The sequence below is a fragment of the Natator depressus genome, chromosome 2, assembly GCF_965152275.1.
Source record: "Natator depressus isolate rNatDep1 chromosome 2, rNatDep2.hap1, whole genome shotgun sequence".
In the NCBI taxonomy this organism is placed as follows: domain Eukaryota; kingdom Metazoa; phylum Chordata; order Testudines; family Cheloniidae; genus Natator; species Natator depressus.
The window spans coordinates 64,940,943-64,957,963 of NC_134235.1; the positions used below are offsets into that span (position 1 = coordinate 64,940,943).

General features: G+C 41.9%; 1 long non-coding RNA gene across 1 annotated transcript in view; it reads right to left on the bottom strand.

Moving 5' to 3' along the window:
- The window catches only part of LOC141981407 (uncharacterized), an 84,298-nt gene that overhangs the window by 23,812 nt on the left and 43,465 nt on the right, over positions 1-17,021 (bottom strand). Inside the window, exon 2 of the long non-coding RNA XR_012637766.1 lies at positions 8,057-8,168. This is a non-coding gene — a long non-coding RNA (uncharacterized LOC141981407). The remainder of the gene's footprint in view (positions 1-8,056; positions 8,169-17,021) is intronic.

Below are 17,021 nucleotides of genomic sequence, written 5' to 3' on the forward strand. Positions count from 1 at the left end.
CTAGAATCCAAATGAGAGACATTGTTAATCCTTACAGATGAAAGGCAGTGGTTTCCTTAGCAATGAGAATGACTTGAAAGCTCCCAAAAGAGTTTCTTTCCTCTTTCTGGTGGTTTTCTTCTGGTAAATTCATTTGTTTACCTGCTTGCATCAAGAATCAGATACTTAATGTCTAGTTTGAATTGATATTGTGAACTGATGTGGAGAAAATGGATTAACTGTTTGTTCTTATTGCTAAACCTCTAGTAAACTCCAGCGGGTTCACCTCTGTCTACATTTAGAAACATTAATGAATTTTTAATGTTAATATTCAATTCCTTCTTCATGCTAAGGGTACAGATTTGCAGCTATAGTAACTGTCACAGCGTTGAAATAATCACTGTGGACTGGTGTCCTTTAGAATGATTTCTGTTCTAACATTGGTGGGTCACATGAATGAGTTTCATTGTAAAAACCACAAGCCTTAAATTTAGCACTAGGGAGGACAGTAGGCAGCCAGCCACCTGTTAGGAAGCCAACATCTTTTGATTACAAATTTATTTCTGGATCCTTTATCTGGAAGCTCTTTATAATAATCCACACCAAGTAAAAAGAATAGAGATACAAAATATTTGGGATCTGATTCTTAAAGCCCCTTTACAGCACTTTGGCAGGGTGAAAGGGCTTTAAGCCCATTTTACTCTGAAAGAATGGTATAAAAAGCCCTTCATGTAAAGAGAATCAGGCCATCTGTGTATGATCAGTGATAGGCAGAATTATAATGTCATTTTGATGGGCCACGCATGTCTTTTTCTAATGCTGCCTCCTCCCTAGCTATACATTCTCTGCACTAAGTTCTACATTAGCTAAGTAGCAGAAATTCACAGTACTGCTGTGTCCCCTCTTGTGCGAAAACACCGATGTTTAACCAAATTCACCCTCAGATAGTGAAGTTACATTGGGATTAGTTTGCTTATTATTTTAAATAGGAGTTGAATTGATATATATCAGTTTGTGTGGAAAGAAGCAGTAATGTTTTGTTCTCCAATTCTCTTCTCGAAAGCCCTATGATCTATGGTTTAACTGACAGCAGTCCTCAAACTTCATTGCACCGTGACCCCCTTCTGACATCAAATATTATTACATGACCCCAGGAGGGGGGCCGAAGCCTGAGCCTGCGCTAGCCCCACCGCCCCGGGCAGCGGGACCAAAGCTGAAGCCCAAGGACTTCAGTCCTGGGTGTGGGGGCCTATAACCTGTGCCTTGCTGCCCAAGGCTGAAGCTGAAGAAGCCCTCAGCATGGGCAGTGGATGAACCATGGGCTCGGGGAGGCTAGCCCCTGGTCCAGCCCACCCCTTCCGCCTAAGGCCACTGCCCGAGCACCTCCAGCCCTGGAGCACCGGGTGGGCAAGCTGGTGGTGTGCGTCCCCCTCCCCAACCCCAGAGCACCGGGCAACGCAGCCCCAGCACCCCCAGGAGCAGTCTGCATGGGCCAGGGCCAACTAGCAGCAAGCAGGAGGGAGCCCCGGGGTGGAATATAGGCAGGGCCAAGTGAGGCTGTTTGGGGAGGCACAGCCTTTCCCAGCCAATTATATGCGCTGCCCATGGCCCTCACACTTGGGCTTTGTCCCTGGGTAGTGGGTCTCAGACTTTGGCCCCGAGCCCCAGCAAGTCTAATGCCAGACCTGGCGACCCATTAAAATGGGGTTGTGACCCACTTTGTAGTCCTGACCCATAATTTGAGAACTGCTGGACACTTATCTCACCTACACCAGTGACATCAGAAATAATTCCTCTGCAGTTAATTAATTTATTTTTTTACTTTTATTGAGCTAGCACCTACAGCATTCAACCAAAACCTCATTGAGCTACATGCCATACAAACACAGAACAAGAGATTGTACTTACTTCAAGGCAGCGACTAACTAAACTGACCAAACAGATGTTGGGGGGAGAAAAGGATGTTTGGGGGGAGAAAGGGATGTTCATACATGCCAAGCAAACAGTGGTGGTTTGCAAACGTCATGTTAGTTCCACAATATTTTTTTAAAAACTATATTTTAGTGTACAACCGGTGAGATCAAAATCAGCCCTTAAGGGTCTTCTTTCAGCTACTTGTCCACTGGCCTTAAGAGTCTACTTCAGCCACTAATTGGCTGGAATGCTATTGTGAGACTTGGAAATCTCTCTCAGAGCCCCACATCCAGCCTCTAGGCCATTTTGATATGTGCACTCCCATATCTCCAACACCCCAATATTTTCAGATTGATATTCAGAAATACTTGTCTCACAAAATATGGCTAATATTTATGCTATTCAGTAAGTTTACCCATCACAACTACAGATATACATGTGTATAAATATATTCTCTCTCCTACATACTTACTGATTTGGTAGGGTTGACAATAAGCTATTTGATTTTTGTTATATTTGGACTCCCACAAAGGTCTCTTTACACTGCCAGCATAGAGTGAAAGAACCTCCATGTAAATGAGAATCAGGTCATTAGTGTTTGGGCAAATTTGGTTGCTCATAAAAATGACACTTTAATGACAGTGACTGAAATCAAGGCAAAGTGGACTGGAACTGTGTATACTTCCCCACAGTTATTCATTCCCCACAGTTATACTTCCCCCCTCAGTTATTCATTATTTCTCCATTTTGAGCTGCAGGGTCTCTTCTGATTCAGTTCTGGATCAGTGCCAACAAGAATTGTGCCAAGCTTTGTGATCAGCGTGTGATGTTGCGATCTTCCAGTAATGTAAGTCTACCACTAGGTAGCATGATTGCCTTTATTTATTTATTTGGTTATATCCTGAAACTACTATTGCCTTCAAAAAAAAAAATATCAACCCTTCTTTGCTGAAAATCATCAACTCTTCTTTGTCCAAGCACTCAATACATCCAAGTGCTGAGCATTTTGGCCCTGATCCTGTTGACTTCATATGCTTATAGATAAGCATGCACTTAAATGTGTAGCTGGATTGGGGCCAAAGAACTCAAACGAGTAAACCCTCAAACTCCTTTTAACTTCAGTGACATTACACCTGTGTAAGGTCACAGGCGAACCAGGCCAGAATAGTGGAAAAGAGAAGTTTCCTGCCAATGTAGGATTATTCCTGATTGTACATTACAACCTGGATAGCAGGGACCACAAGAGTGAAGGCTGCACTTTTTTTTTTTTTTTTTACTAACTGGTTTAAGTTATACATAACTTCCCGTCAATTTCACCTATCAGGCTGAACTTTCCATGCTTGATCTCTATTTGAAGGGAATCTTTTTCTTTTTTAAAAGTTTGAGCAAAAATAACACAGCTGTTTCTGAGTATGAGTGAAAAATATGTTTTCACATTATACAAAATAAACCTTAACACCTAAAAAATAAATAAAAATGCAGCTGTAGTAGGGTAAAAAGTAATTTTTTTTTGCACCTGAATAGCCCTCACTGGGAAAAAATTAGTTGTGTGTTCTAGTAAAAACTGGTTTTGACTTAGTTGATTTACGATACAACTTTGAAAAAATGTGCTGCAGGATGAACAGAACATTTTTTAACATTAGTGGTTTTTTAATAATGATCACAAAACGTTTTGAACAACTGGAAGATGTGCTGTGAATATGTACATATTAATGTAGAAATGTATTCAAAAGTGACACAAGAACGGCCATACTGCATCAGACCAAAGGTCCATCTAGCACAGTATCCTCTCTTCCAACAGTGGCCAATGCCAGATATCCCAGAGGGAATGAACAGAACAGGTAATCATCAAGTGGTCCATCCCCTGTTGCCCATTGCCAGCTTCTGGCAAACAGAGGCTAGGGACACCATCCCTGCCCATCTTGGCTACTAGCCATTGATGGACCTGTCCTCCATGAATGTATCTAGTTCTTTTTTTGAGCCCTGTTATAGTTTTGGCCTTCACAACATCCTCTGGTAAAGAGTTCCACAGACTGACTGTGTGTTGTGTGAAAAAAATATTTCCTTTTGTTTGTTTTAAACCTGCTGCCTATTAATTTCATTTGGTGGCTCCTAGTTCTTGTGTTATGAGAAGGAGTAAATAACATTTCCTTATTTACTTTCTCCACACCAGTCATGATTTTATAGACCTCTATCATATCCCCCTTTGTCGTCTCCTTTTCAAGCTGAAAAGTCCCCATCTTATTAATTTCTCCTCATACGGCAGCCATTCCATACCCCTAATCATTTTTGTTGCCCTTTTCTGAATCTTTTCCAATTCCAATATATCTTTTTTGAGATAGGACGACCACATCAGCACACAGTAGTCAAGATGTGGGTGTACCACGGATTTATATAGAGGCAATATGATATTTTCTGTCTTATTATATATCCCTTTCTTAATAAGCCAACATTCTGTTTGCTTTTTTGACTGCCACTGCACACTGAGTGGATGTTTTCAGAGAACTATCCACAATGACTCCAAGATCTCTTTCTTGAGTGGTAACAGCTAATTTAGACCCCATCATTTTATATGTATAGTTGAGATTATCGAAAAGAAAAGGAGTACTTGTGGCACCTTAGAGACTAACCAATTTATTTGAGCATGAGCTTTCGTGAGCTACAGCTCACTTCATCGGATGCATCCGATGAAGTGAGCTGTAGCTCACGAAAGCTCATACTCAAATAAATTGGTTAGTCGCTAAGGTGCCACAAGTACTCCTTTTCTTTTTGCGAATACAGACTAACACGGCTGTTACTCTGAAAGTTGAGATTATGTTTTCCAATGTGCATTACTTTGCATTTATCAACATTGAATTTCATCTGCCATTTTGTTGCCCAGTCACCCAGTTTTGAGAGATCCTTTTGTAGCTCTTCGCAGTCTGCCTGGGACTTAACTATCTTGAGTAGTTTTGTATCATCTGCAAATTTTGCCACCTCACTGTTTACCCCTTTTCCCAGATAATTGATGAACATGTTAAATAGGACTGGGCCCATTACAGACCCCTGGGGATACCACTAATTACCTCTCTCCATTCTGAAAATTGACCATTTATTCCTACCCTTTGTTTCCTATCTTTTAACCAGTTACCAATCCATGAGAGGACCTTCCCTCTTATCCTATCACTTCTTATTTTGCTTAAGAGCCTTTGGTGAGGGACCTTGTCAAAGGCTTTCTGAAAATCTAAATACACTATATCCACTGGATCCACCTTGTCCACATGCTTGTTGACCCGTTCAAAGAATTCTAGTAGATTGGTGAGGCATGATTTCCCTTTACAAAAACCATGTTGACTATTCCCCAACAAATTATGTTCATCTATGTGTCTGACACTTTTGTTCTTTACTATATTTTCAACCAGCTTGCCTGGTACTGAACTCAGGCTTACTGGCCTTTAACTGGTGGGATCACCTCTGGAGCCTTTTTTAAAAATTGCTGTCCCATTAGCTATCCTCCAGTCATTTGGTACAGAAGCTGATTTAAATGATAAGCTACAGACTACAATTAGCAGTTCTGCAATTTCACATCTGAATTCCTTCAGAACTCTTGGGTGAATACCATCTGGTCCTCTGGATACAGACTAACATGGCTACCCCTCTGACATCTGGTCCTGGTGACTTATTACTGGTTAGTTTATCAATTTGTTCCAAACCCTCCTCTAATAACACCTCAATCTGGGGGGAGGGATAGCTCAGTGGTTTGAGCATTGGCCTGCTAAACCCAGGATTGAGAGTTCAATCCTTGAGGGGGCCATTTGGGATCTGGGGCAAAAACTGGGGATTGGTCCCCCTTTGAGCAGGGGGTTGGACTAGATGACCTCCTGAGGTCCCTTCCAACCCAGATATTCTATGATTCTATGACAGTTCCTCAGATTTGTCACCGAAAAAGAATGGCTCAGGTTTAGGAATCTCCCTCACATGCTCAGCTGTGAAGACCAATGCAAAGAATTCATTTAGTTTCTGCACAATGGCCTTATCATCCTTGAGTGCTCCTTTAGCATCTCGATTGTCCAGTGGCCCCACTGGTTGTTTAGCAGGCTTCCTGCTTCTGATGTACTAAAAAAAAACCCCTTGCTATTACTGTTTGAGTCTTTGGCTAGCTGTTCTTCACATTCTTTTTTGGCCTTCCTAATTATATTTTTACACTTCATCTGCCAGAGTTTATGCTCCTTTCTATTTTCCTCACTAGGATTTAACTTCCACTTTTTAAAGGCTGCCTTTTTGCCTCTCACTGCTTCTTTTACTTTGTTGTTAGCCATGGTGGCTCTTTTTTGGTTCTCTTACTATGTTTTTTAATTTGGGGTATACATTTAAGTTGAGCCTCTATTATGGTGTCTTTAAAAAGTTTCCATGCAGCTTACAGGGATTTTACTTTTGATGCTGTACCTTTTAATTTCTGTTTAACTAACCTCCTCATTTTTGTGTAGTTCCCCTTTCTGAAATTAAATGCTACAGTGTTGGGCCACTCTGGTGTTTCCCCGCCACAGGGATGTTAAATTTAGTTATATTATAGTCACTATTACCAAGTGGTCCAGCTATATTCACCTCTTGGACATGATCCTATTCTCCACTTAGGATTAAATCAAGAATTGCCTTTCCTCTTGTGGGTTCCAGGACTAGCTGCTCCAAGAATCAGTCATTTAAGGTGTCGAGAAACTTTATGTCTGCATCCTATCCTGAGGTGGCATATACCCAGTCAATATGGGGATAGTTGAAATCCTGCATTATTATTGAGTTTTTTATTTTAATAGCCTCTCTAATCTCTCAGAGCATTTCACAGTCACTATCACCATCCTGATCAGGTGGTCGGTATTATATCCCTACTGCTATAGTGTTATTATTTGAGCATGGAGATTCTATGGTACAGTTTGGTTCATTTAAGATTTTTACTTCATTTGATTCTATGCTTTCTTTCACATATAGTGCCATTCCCCCACCAGCATGACCTGTTCTGCCCTTCCGATATATTTTGTACCCTGGTATTACTGTGTCCCATTGATTATCCTCATTCCACCAAGTTTCTGTGATGCCTATTATATCAATATCCTCATTTAATACAAGGCACTCTAGTTCACCCATATTATTATTTAGACTTCTAGCATTGGTATATAAGCACTTTAAAAACTTGTCACTTTTTAGCTGTCTCTCATTACATGATTTAATTGAATGAGACCTTTTTTCACGTGACTGTTTCTCATGTGCTGGTGATTTGCAATGAATGAACTCATTGTACAGTGTATGGTGAATGAGTCAAGGGTTCAAGATGTTGAAAACAATGAGGTTGCACAGGTGTAACTGAGGGAAAAATTTGTCCTATAGAGTCTTCATTACTGGTAATAATGTGCAAGCCAGAAAGAACAAAGTGTGATTTTCCAATCTCTGGAGGAGTTTGCAGTGCTAGCATTTGGGGGAAGTGGGGGAGGAAATATTTTACTTCTGTACTGAACAAATTTAAACTAGAAGTCAACAAGATGCAATAAATATGGGACCCCCTACTTCAATTTTTGCAGAAACGAACTTTAAAATTGTTTCTAAACAATATTCTCATTCTCATATCTTCCATAAAATTGGTGCCTGTCACTGGCGGACAAGTTTCTTTAATCATTTATCAGGTGATCAACATGCAAAGCACTCTGACCTGAGTCAGTTCCCGAGCTGCTTCTTAGAGACTGATTGCATGATATGGACACAGATTAGTTCCATCTAGAAAGCAAGGTTTACCATGAAGTATGAGCCTTACAAATCCTGAGGGAAGGGATTGGACTATACTTCATTCCTAAATGTTATCACTACCAGCCTCCTCTGAATCTATGTGCTCTGACTCAGATCAGTTTGGAGCAGACTCCCTAGTCAGATAATTTCACATTCAATCACTGAATGGTCTCAGGGTCTCTAAGTCAGAAGTATTTGACTGCAGGTTGTTCATCTTTTATGTTACATTTAAAGGGGCCAAACTAGTGACAAGTCAAACCTGTTACAGAGTGTCTTTCACTGTCAATAGAGGTCACTGAACATCTCTATTCATTCTTTTACCAGGAATGTTTAGCTGATAGTCTCTTTTTCCTGAAGATGGACTTCAGCTTAGAGTTCTCTGGCATGATGTTTTGAAAGCATAGCCCCTTACCTTTCCAGACTTAGTTCACTTGCTTTCTGCTCCACAGTATGCTCTTCTCTAGACACAGAAGTCAGCTCTTGCGGGTTTTGAATTGCATCATTGATCATACAGATATCCAGGGCTGTGGATACACAATTATTTAAAAAAAAAGTTTTAATGGTTTCATTTATATAAAGATGAAAGTATTCTCTAGCTATTTTGCTCTCTCATAACTTAGTTTTCCATTTAGTCTCCTAAAATTGTATTCTATTCCCTTGTTTGATCTCTAGCTCATGAGAAAACTTAGATACACAGTATTCCCCTTTTCCCTGTTCATGCATGGTATCTTCATATTTCCAGGCTGTAGATGCTGACTAGTCTTTTTGGCCATTTGCCAACACCATAATATATGTTTGTGCTTCAGTCTCTTTCTTTTCTACTCTATAAAACTCAGCATTTCTGGGGGGAGTGGAAGGTACAGGGGACAACATGTTAACAGCTGCTGAGGCTACAGTGGTCACTAAGGTGACATAGCTTTGATGAAGCACCTCCACAACTAGGCCATGGTCTTGTATGGAAGATTCTTTGCCTACTCCATCACCCCTTTCAGGCTATAAAGGCAGGATGCTGCATTTTGGACTTGGCCGCAGATGTGCTACAAAGCAATACTAGTGATAAAAAGCATTTTCAGCATATAATATAAATGTAATGTCTACTGTGGAAGCATATCTGGCATTAGACATTAGAACTGCTGTTCTGCTTAGGGCTTACTTGGCTTTTCATCCTTCTCTGAAGTAGACAAACTGAGCTCCCTAGAGTTTACTGTGTGTAAATATTCAAAACCAGACCTTAAAAACGAGGATTTTGTCAGCTCTGCGTAGACATTAATGATCTCTTGGCTCTTATAGTAAGAGAGATTCGCCCTAGTGTCCTTGGCCCCAGTTTCTCTTCCTGTCACTATTGCGTCACTGCAACAGGGCATGAGTTGTCTGCCATCTTTCACCCAGGAACGACTGTATTGCACGGCCACTGCATGCATATCACTTAACATGCTTTAGCATCCTTTGGGATGACAGGGGCTATATGAATGTATTGCCTTCATATAAGTTAGGCTTGGCTAAAGCCATGCACACTTGGTATGGCACTCTGTCCCCCTCTAGTGGTAGCTAGACTACGGAGGTTAATGAGCATGCTACAGCCTAGGCTAAGAGAGCTCAGTCTTTCAGCTCAGGAAGTTGAGGCTTACGCATTAAGATCCAGAAGTCCCAGGTGTTGGTCCCTGCTGCTGATGACCCACCCACGGGCATCAGTGTTAGAAGTGGTGTTCTCTTTGGGGAATTGAACTGGGAAGATCCAGAAGCTTGGGATGCGCTTCCTGGCCAGGGGGAGTATGTAAAGCCATGCCCACTCATTGTGGCATTCAGACCCCTTCTAACAATGGCTAGGTCAGACAGAAGTTAACCAGCTTGCTACAGTCTTGACTGACAGAGGTGGAACTTTTAGCTCATGCAGTAGAGGCTCACGTATGGAGCTCTAGAGGTCCCAGGTTTGATCCTGCTGCTGACCACCCACCCAGGGGTGTCAGCATTACACTTGGATAACTGTTCATCCAACCCTAGCTGTTGAAATGAAAGTAAAGTGCATGTAGATTATATCTGTACCCTGTAACTTAAAGGCAGCATTAGCAGTGAAGTTGTCAGAAGCACTCTATTTGGCAGGCAGAAATGATATAAAACTGCAAGCAGCACAGAGTCACAGAACATTCCTGTCACATGGCATTCTCCTCTTCTCCACTTCTGACTGCTGGCCTGGGTCTTCGAAGCTTAAATATTTTGTTTTGTTATAAATTACAATTTTACAGTATGGGCCTCATTCAACCCCACTGAAAATTAGTGCAACGCCATTGAAATCAATAGAGTTGTAGGCATGAGTTCCATCCACCCATGAGGAAGTCCAAATTCAGGGCTCTGCAGGGGCATACAAACCCCATACTGGAGAGCAAGGGGTACAGCTCTGGGCCCAGACACACCTGCAAAGCCTGCCCAAGCTGGAGGCAGGGCTTCAAAAAAGAGAGAAGAACAGCTCAGAAGGGGGCAGTGGAAGGAAGCAGATGGCTGCTGTGAGGGGAAGTACAGCCCAGGAGTTCACTGACTGAGACCTGATGCCACAGACCTGTGCAAACCTCCAAATGAGAGGCCAGTGAGTGAGTGTGCAGGTCAGAGTCTAGCCAGAAGTGATTTACTCCAAGAAGTTAAAGAAGGCTGAGGTAGGAACTGGGGGCAGCTGCTTAGCACCCCAAGGTGCTGATTGGAGCTGCCCACCACTGGACCCTGGACCAGAGCCTGGTGGAGAAGATGGGCCTGGGCTCCCCTATCCACTCCAAAAGGACATAACAACAACAAAAGCCTTCACCTTGGGTGAAAGGTTAGCGGGAAAAGACTTTGGCTGTTTGAGGGACCAGTCCCCCAAATCCTTGTGCTAAAGGGGAGGACTGGAAACCCTTGGGGGCAGGGCGTTAAAAGACAGAACTATTTTTCAACAGGGAGCTGGCCTGCAACTGCTGTCTGACCACGAGGCAGCACTGTCGGAGGTTGTGAACCTTCCACAGGGGCATACTAGTCTTTCCAGTGTGTGTGTTTTGTAAGATAGCCTGTAGTAGTAGTCATATTTGGCAGAGCGAGCCCATTAGAAAGGTACAACTGGCACTATTACACTGGCTTTCTTAGTTTGATTGTGATCTCAGAAGTGACATTCATTCTTTTACCATCAAAACCTGTCCGATCACATCAACAGTCTGACTGTCTCTATAGATGTTGTTATATTCTCCAGGAGGTGAGGGATATAGAATTAAAATCAGGGCATGAGCCATTATTTGAGAATACATTGTTTCCCTTAGGATTGAGATTTCATCTTTGCAAAGTCTGAATATGAGAACACATTTTTCCATCTAATTTTTAATAAAATACAGCCTTGAAATTAACTCAGGTAGTCTGGAAACATGCTGAAGAGCTGTAAAATAGTACAGATCATTCTGCTCCAGAAGCATCTGCTGAGCTAAAGGAGAATGTCCTAAAGAGGATAGGAACATCTTGAAGAAAAGAGGTGCCCAGAAGAAGCTTGTTTTGGGACAGAGGAAGTTGTGCAGGTTGACCTAAGTTACATCAACATACAGCCACTGCAGTAATTAAATCACTTTTGCATATTCACACTACACTCCTTGTGTCGGCGGTGCGCATCCTCCCCAGGTGCGTTTACATCGATTTAATTGTCAGTGTGGGGCATTGTGGGATGGCTTCTGAAAGGCAAGAATAGATGATGTAAGCAATGCAGTGTCTACACTCGACACTGCATCGACCTAACTTCATCCGCTTAAGTGCTACACCTCTCGCGGAGGTGGAGTTGTTAAGTCAGTGTAGTGGGCAAGTTACATCGGTGGGAGCTGCATTTTAGTGTAGACGCTTGCAGAGTTAGGTTGACGTAAGCTGCCTTAGGTCGACCTAACTGTATGATGTAGACCGGGGCTTAGTCATGCTGAGGGCTTCTGCAGTCCCCAAAGCAGCACAGATGTAAAGCCACCTTAGCCCCATCTCTCAAAGGAGCAGCATAGACTCAACCCTGGTCTACCCTACAAACTTATGTCAGTATAACTACATCACTATGGGGTGTGGAAAATCCATATCCTTGAGTGACACAGTTCTGCTGACCAAACTCCCAATGTAGACAGTGCTATGTCAACAGGGTGGCTTCTCCTGTTGAGATAAGTACTGCCTCTTGGGGAGGTGGAGTACCTATACCAACAGGAGAAGCCTTCCCGTCAGCATAGGTAGCATCTTCACTACGTGCTACAGCTGTATAGCTGCAGCAGCACCACTGCATCGTAGACAAGCCCTAATACACTTCAAGGCCAGAAGGGAACAGCATGATTATCTAGTCTGACCTCCTGCACATTGCAGGCCATATACAACCTTACCCACCCATTCCTGTAATAGACCCATAAACTCCTGCTGAGTTACTGAAGTCCTCAAATCTTGATTTAAAGACTTCAAGTTACAGAGAATCCACCATTTACTCTGGTTAAAACCAGCAAGTGACCTGTGCTCCTTGCTGAAGAGGGTCTCTGCCATTCGGACCCGAGGGAAAATTCCTTCTCAACCCCAAACATGATGATCAGTTAGACCCTGAGCATGTGGATGAGACCCACCAGCCGGACACCTGGGAAAGAATTCTCTGTAGTAACTCAGAGCCCTCCCTCTCCAATGTCCCATCTCAAGCCATTGGAGATATTTACTAATAGCAGTTGCGGATGGCCATATGCCATTGTAGGCAATCTTATCATACCATCGCTTCCATAAATTTATCAAGCTCAGTCTTAAAACAAGTTAGGTCTTTTGCCCCCACTACTCCTCTTGGAAGTCTGTTCCAGAACTTCACTCCTCTGATTCATCTAATTTCAAGCTTACACTTATTGATGGCCAGTTTATATCCATTTGTTCTTATGCCAGTATTGTCCCTTAGCTTAAATAACTCCTCTCCCTCCCTGGTGCTTCTCCCTCTGATGTATTTATAGAGAACAATCATATCGCTCCTCAGCCTTCATTTGGTTAGTCTAAGCAAGCCAGGCTCCTTAAGTCTCCTCTTATAAGGTTCTTCTTTCCTCTGATCATCCTAGTAGCCCTTCTCTGCACCTGTACCAGTTTGAATTCATCTTTCTTAAACATGGGAGACCAAAACTGCACACAGTATTCCAGATGAGATCTCACTTAGAGTGGATGTGCATGCAGATGTTTGCATGGATAGTGAGTGTGTATGAGAGAGACTGGGATTATTGATGAAGCATATAGCAACACCTACAGTTAAGATCAAAGGGATTTTTTCCAGTCCAAAGGGCTTCTTTCAATTGCTTATAACTTACTCAAATTCTTATCTTTTGGCTGAAATCTTCTAGGACTCCAAACAGATGTAGGTGGGGTAAGACCCTGCAACAACAAGCAAGTGATCAAGTGTCTTGTTAATTCCATAGTTTTTATTTAGAGGGTGTTTAAATGTTACAGTGCTGAGTGTTATATGTAGGCACACATGCACATGTCTCTCTTTTAACAAAATTGTCAAAGATTCAGTAGATGTTTATATGGCTGAATTGCTTTTCTAGAGTACCTTGACTTTATTCACTTGCAAAATAGTTTAGATGATTTTTTTCCCTTGTCGTTTGCTTTAGAAAAGTGTCAAGAATAAATAAAGCTATAAATAGATAACTGGAAAAAGGCAATGGGCATCGCAGTAAAGGTAGAACCTCAACAGAATTTGAATGAATAGCCTTTGAAATATGTAGCAGATACTTTATCCATCAGGATTCACAGCCTTTCTGTACAATCCAGGGGAATTTGCAAAAGTAGAAATAACCACAGGAGGGCTCCCCTATTGTTCCTTGAGAGCAACAGAAGCACACTGTGAATTACAAGTAAAAAGTAATTAAAAGTTGAATATGAAGCTATAGGGTTCTGACAGAGCGTCTTTTCTTGTGCATATAGTATCAAGATTTATCTGTACATGCATGGAAAATGTCATGTAGATCTAACTATAGAAAGAAGTCAAACAGAAAACAATGCAAACATTTATCCCTAGCTGTCTCCATAAATAGGCATCTGTTAAAATTATTTTCTCCAGACGTTAGGGTGATTAGGTTTATATAAAAACCCCCACACACCTGTTTTCCTCCATAGTCTCTCAAGGGCAACCACTCAAGGTTTCTGGCTCCCAGCCATCACCTTTCTTGGATGGAGACCTGTGTCTCTCTCCCTCTGGACCAGGGTTTTAAGGCTGCACAGCTTCCTTCCTTACATTGTGATATGCCTAAAAGTCAGTCTGCGCAAGGCCCATGCCTGAGGGCTATGACCAGTGTATTGCCAGCAGTTACAAGTTATCACACAGCTCTTTCTAAGCAATCACCTTTATGCAGAGGGTAAAAAGCACTACAGTGAAAACAGTAAAAGTTCCTATACACAAGCTAAAAGCTTACCAGAGGTCATTTGTCAGTCTTATGGGGCCCTACTAGATCAAAGTCCTTCCAATCCACCCGCAAGGGTTGGGGGCTCTACCTTGGACAACAGGGCCTGTCTGTTGCTGGATCAGAAAGAAGTCAATTAGACTTAGATTAGAAAGAAGTCCTGAGTCAATTCAAGCTCATCCTTTTGTACCAAAAACCCTTTCTTTGTTTCCTAGTCTCCGGAAAACCCAGCCTGAACCAGCATATGCAAACCACTCCAGGGGTGGAACTTCTCTGGAGTAATTTACAGTCTCAGGAGTACTCACCCCACACTGTTTTCAGTTCTTGAAGGAGCTGTGGTAACCCACCTCTATGGAGTATAACACAATCATATATAAACTATTCAAAAATTTAATACAATGGTCCCCAAATTTACTGCGTAGAATTGCAATATCTGTCACTCACTGCACCCTGATTTTCAACAATTTCATTCTTATATAGATAGTAAAGGTGCTGTTTTTCTGGCTCATCTTTAAGTCACTCTTGGGCTGGTGCTGTGTAGTGGGACTTCACAGAGAATGCTCACAATTATTTTGATTGTTTTAAAGGACAAGAGATCTGCTTTGTATTCAAAGAAAAAGTTTTTACCAATCACATGAAGTATTATGGAACCTGGCCCCAGTGAAGTCAATGGCAAAAATCCCATTGACTTCAATAGGGCCAAGAGGTCACCCCAGAGGTTCAAGTGGTGAAAATCTCCAACGCTCTGTTGAAATCAATAAAGCTAGGTTGATTAATACTAACTGTAGATTTCATTGGAATAATTTGTTTAACTGCAGTGATTTTTTACTTAAAAAAAAAGCAGGTTGTTGGGGGTTTCTTGCATCAGGAGAATTATACTTCATCTATAATTAGTAGACTAATGCTAATGTTCATAAGCATTAAGTGAGAATTTGCCAGTCCCTCATGGTGCTTCATTGACCGTAGTCACATAAATGAGTGGTGGTGGTGGTGGTCAGGGGGGAGGGGAATGCCTATGTAATTCAAATTGGGAACGCCCAAAACATTCTCAGGTCTTTTTTGAAGATGATTGTGGTGCATGTTATCAGCCAAATCAAAGTCTCAGGACACCCCCCCAACCCTCTATCTAGTCTGCTGTCCTAGAATCCTTTCCAGTCACACATCAGCAGAACTATGGTAACAGAGGAATAATACATTAGTAAATGTTCTCTCCATTTTACAGTGGAGAAACGCTTGACAGAAGGGACCAAATTATTATTTATATTCAGTAGTCTCTAGGAGCCCTATTCAAGGGAAAGGCCCCCCGCACTGTATTTGGTGCTGTGCATGTATGTAGTAAAGAAGCAGTCCCTGCCCTAAAGAGTTTACAGTCTAGGGCCCTGATCCTGAGTGTAATTAACTGTTGGAATAATTTACCATGGGTGGATTCACCATCATGGGCAATTTTGGATTTTTTTTTTCCCTAAAACATGTGCTCAAGGAATTATTTTGGGGAAATTTCATGGTCTAGGACATCTGAATAGGTAATCTCAATGGTCCTTTCTGGCTTTCGAATCTCTGAATCCTGTGAATGCAACCCCAGCTGGACTACTCACATTAGTAAAGCTGAGCATAAGCATATGTGTCTGCAGGATCAGGGCCTAGGTTAATGAGAAGACACCATGGTACAATTCCTGTCACTTCCGTGTGGTCGCCTACAGTGTTACTGAGAACAAAATTAGGCCCAGAGAGACTAGATCATGCTGCACTGCTGCTGTCTGATCTTATGAGCACAGACACCTCGCCCAGACAACAGCAAGAGAGACTCCAAGCAGATTCACCTGAGATGTATTTTAAGTACATTCACAGCCATGCTCAGCTCACAGATTTTTCACTGGGCTTCTCAGAATGTCTACAGCCAGCTTTTGAGAGTTAATTGTATGTTATGTCAGTTGGGGAAGGGCTGCTGATGTTTACTCTAGTGTTTACTCTAGTGTTTATTTTTGACCCTTGGCAATTACACTAGAGGAGAGAAGGCTGAATTTCATCCCCCATTTTGTTTGCTCTATCACTATTGTAGCAATATGCTGAAACAAGCATATTTTTATGTCGCAATGAATTGCCAATGTGTTCACTTTATACTTATGCTCCTTGTTTCTTCCATACAGCAAAACAATCCAGACCTTTAATCCAGACTTTCCTTGGTTCATTTTCTCATATATGTTTTTAGGTCAATTATAGCCTTGCATCACTGCTTGCCTTGTTCTCTGCCAATATTATAAACACTGGAGGAATTTTCAATATTATAAACACTGGAGGAATATCAGCCTGGCAGTATCTCACCAGATAGTCCTTTAAAAGGACATTTTTCTTCAATCAACTCCATCAGTTACCATTTTTTAGCTTTGTATTATTTCCCTTTGTTTTCTGCAATGCAAACTGCAAAATGTACAGAGCCATTCTCGGTCCCTTTGTGATTTACCACCACTCTGGCACCCGCTAGTACCAATCTACTCTCTACAAGTATCTGCTGGCATGTGCATTATGAACTCTGTTATACAGGGTCTAATAACTCAGCTGTTCAGAATCAGTTGGGCTGAAACTTGGCATTTAAATTGTCAGCTCACATGGTAATTATTGCAATAAAATGATTATAGCGTGGCCTTTCCTGTTACCCTAGCCTCAGTCCCTGCAGCAGCATCCCTGGAAATCACTCAGTCACATCCGAAATTAAACACAGAACCTGCTTTCCCCTGCTGAAAACAATATGTTGACTCCAGGGGTGGAATCCTGGCCTCAATAAAGTCAGCATGAGTTTTGCCATTGACCTCAATACAGCCAAGACTGTACCCCAGATCTTTTAGTATTGAACTAGGATATTATTTATAGTAATGGGAGAAATATTGCTTCTCCTCAGTTTCTGTAGTCCTTGAGAAGCAGATTTTATTGCTTAAGCATTATCTGCTCTTCTCTCCGCAATGGACACAACTATATTCTTGTCACCACCCCCGC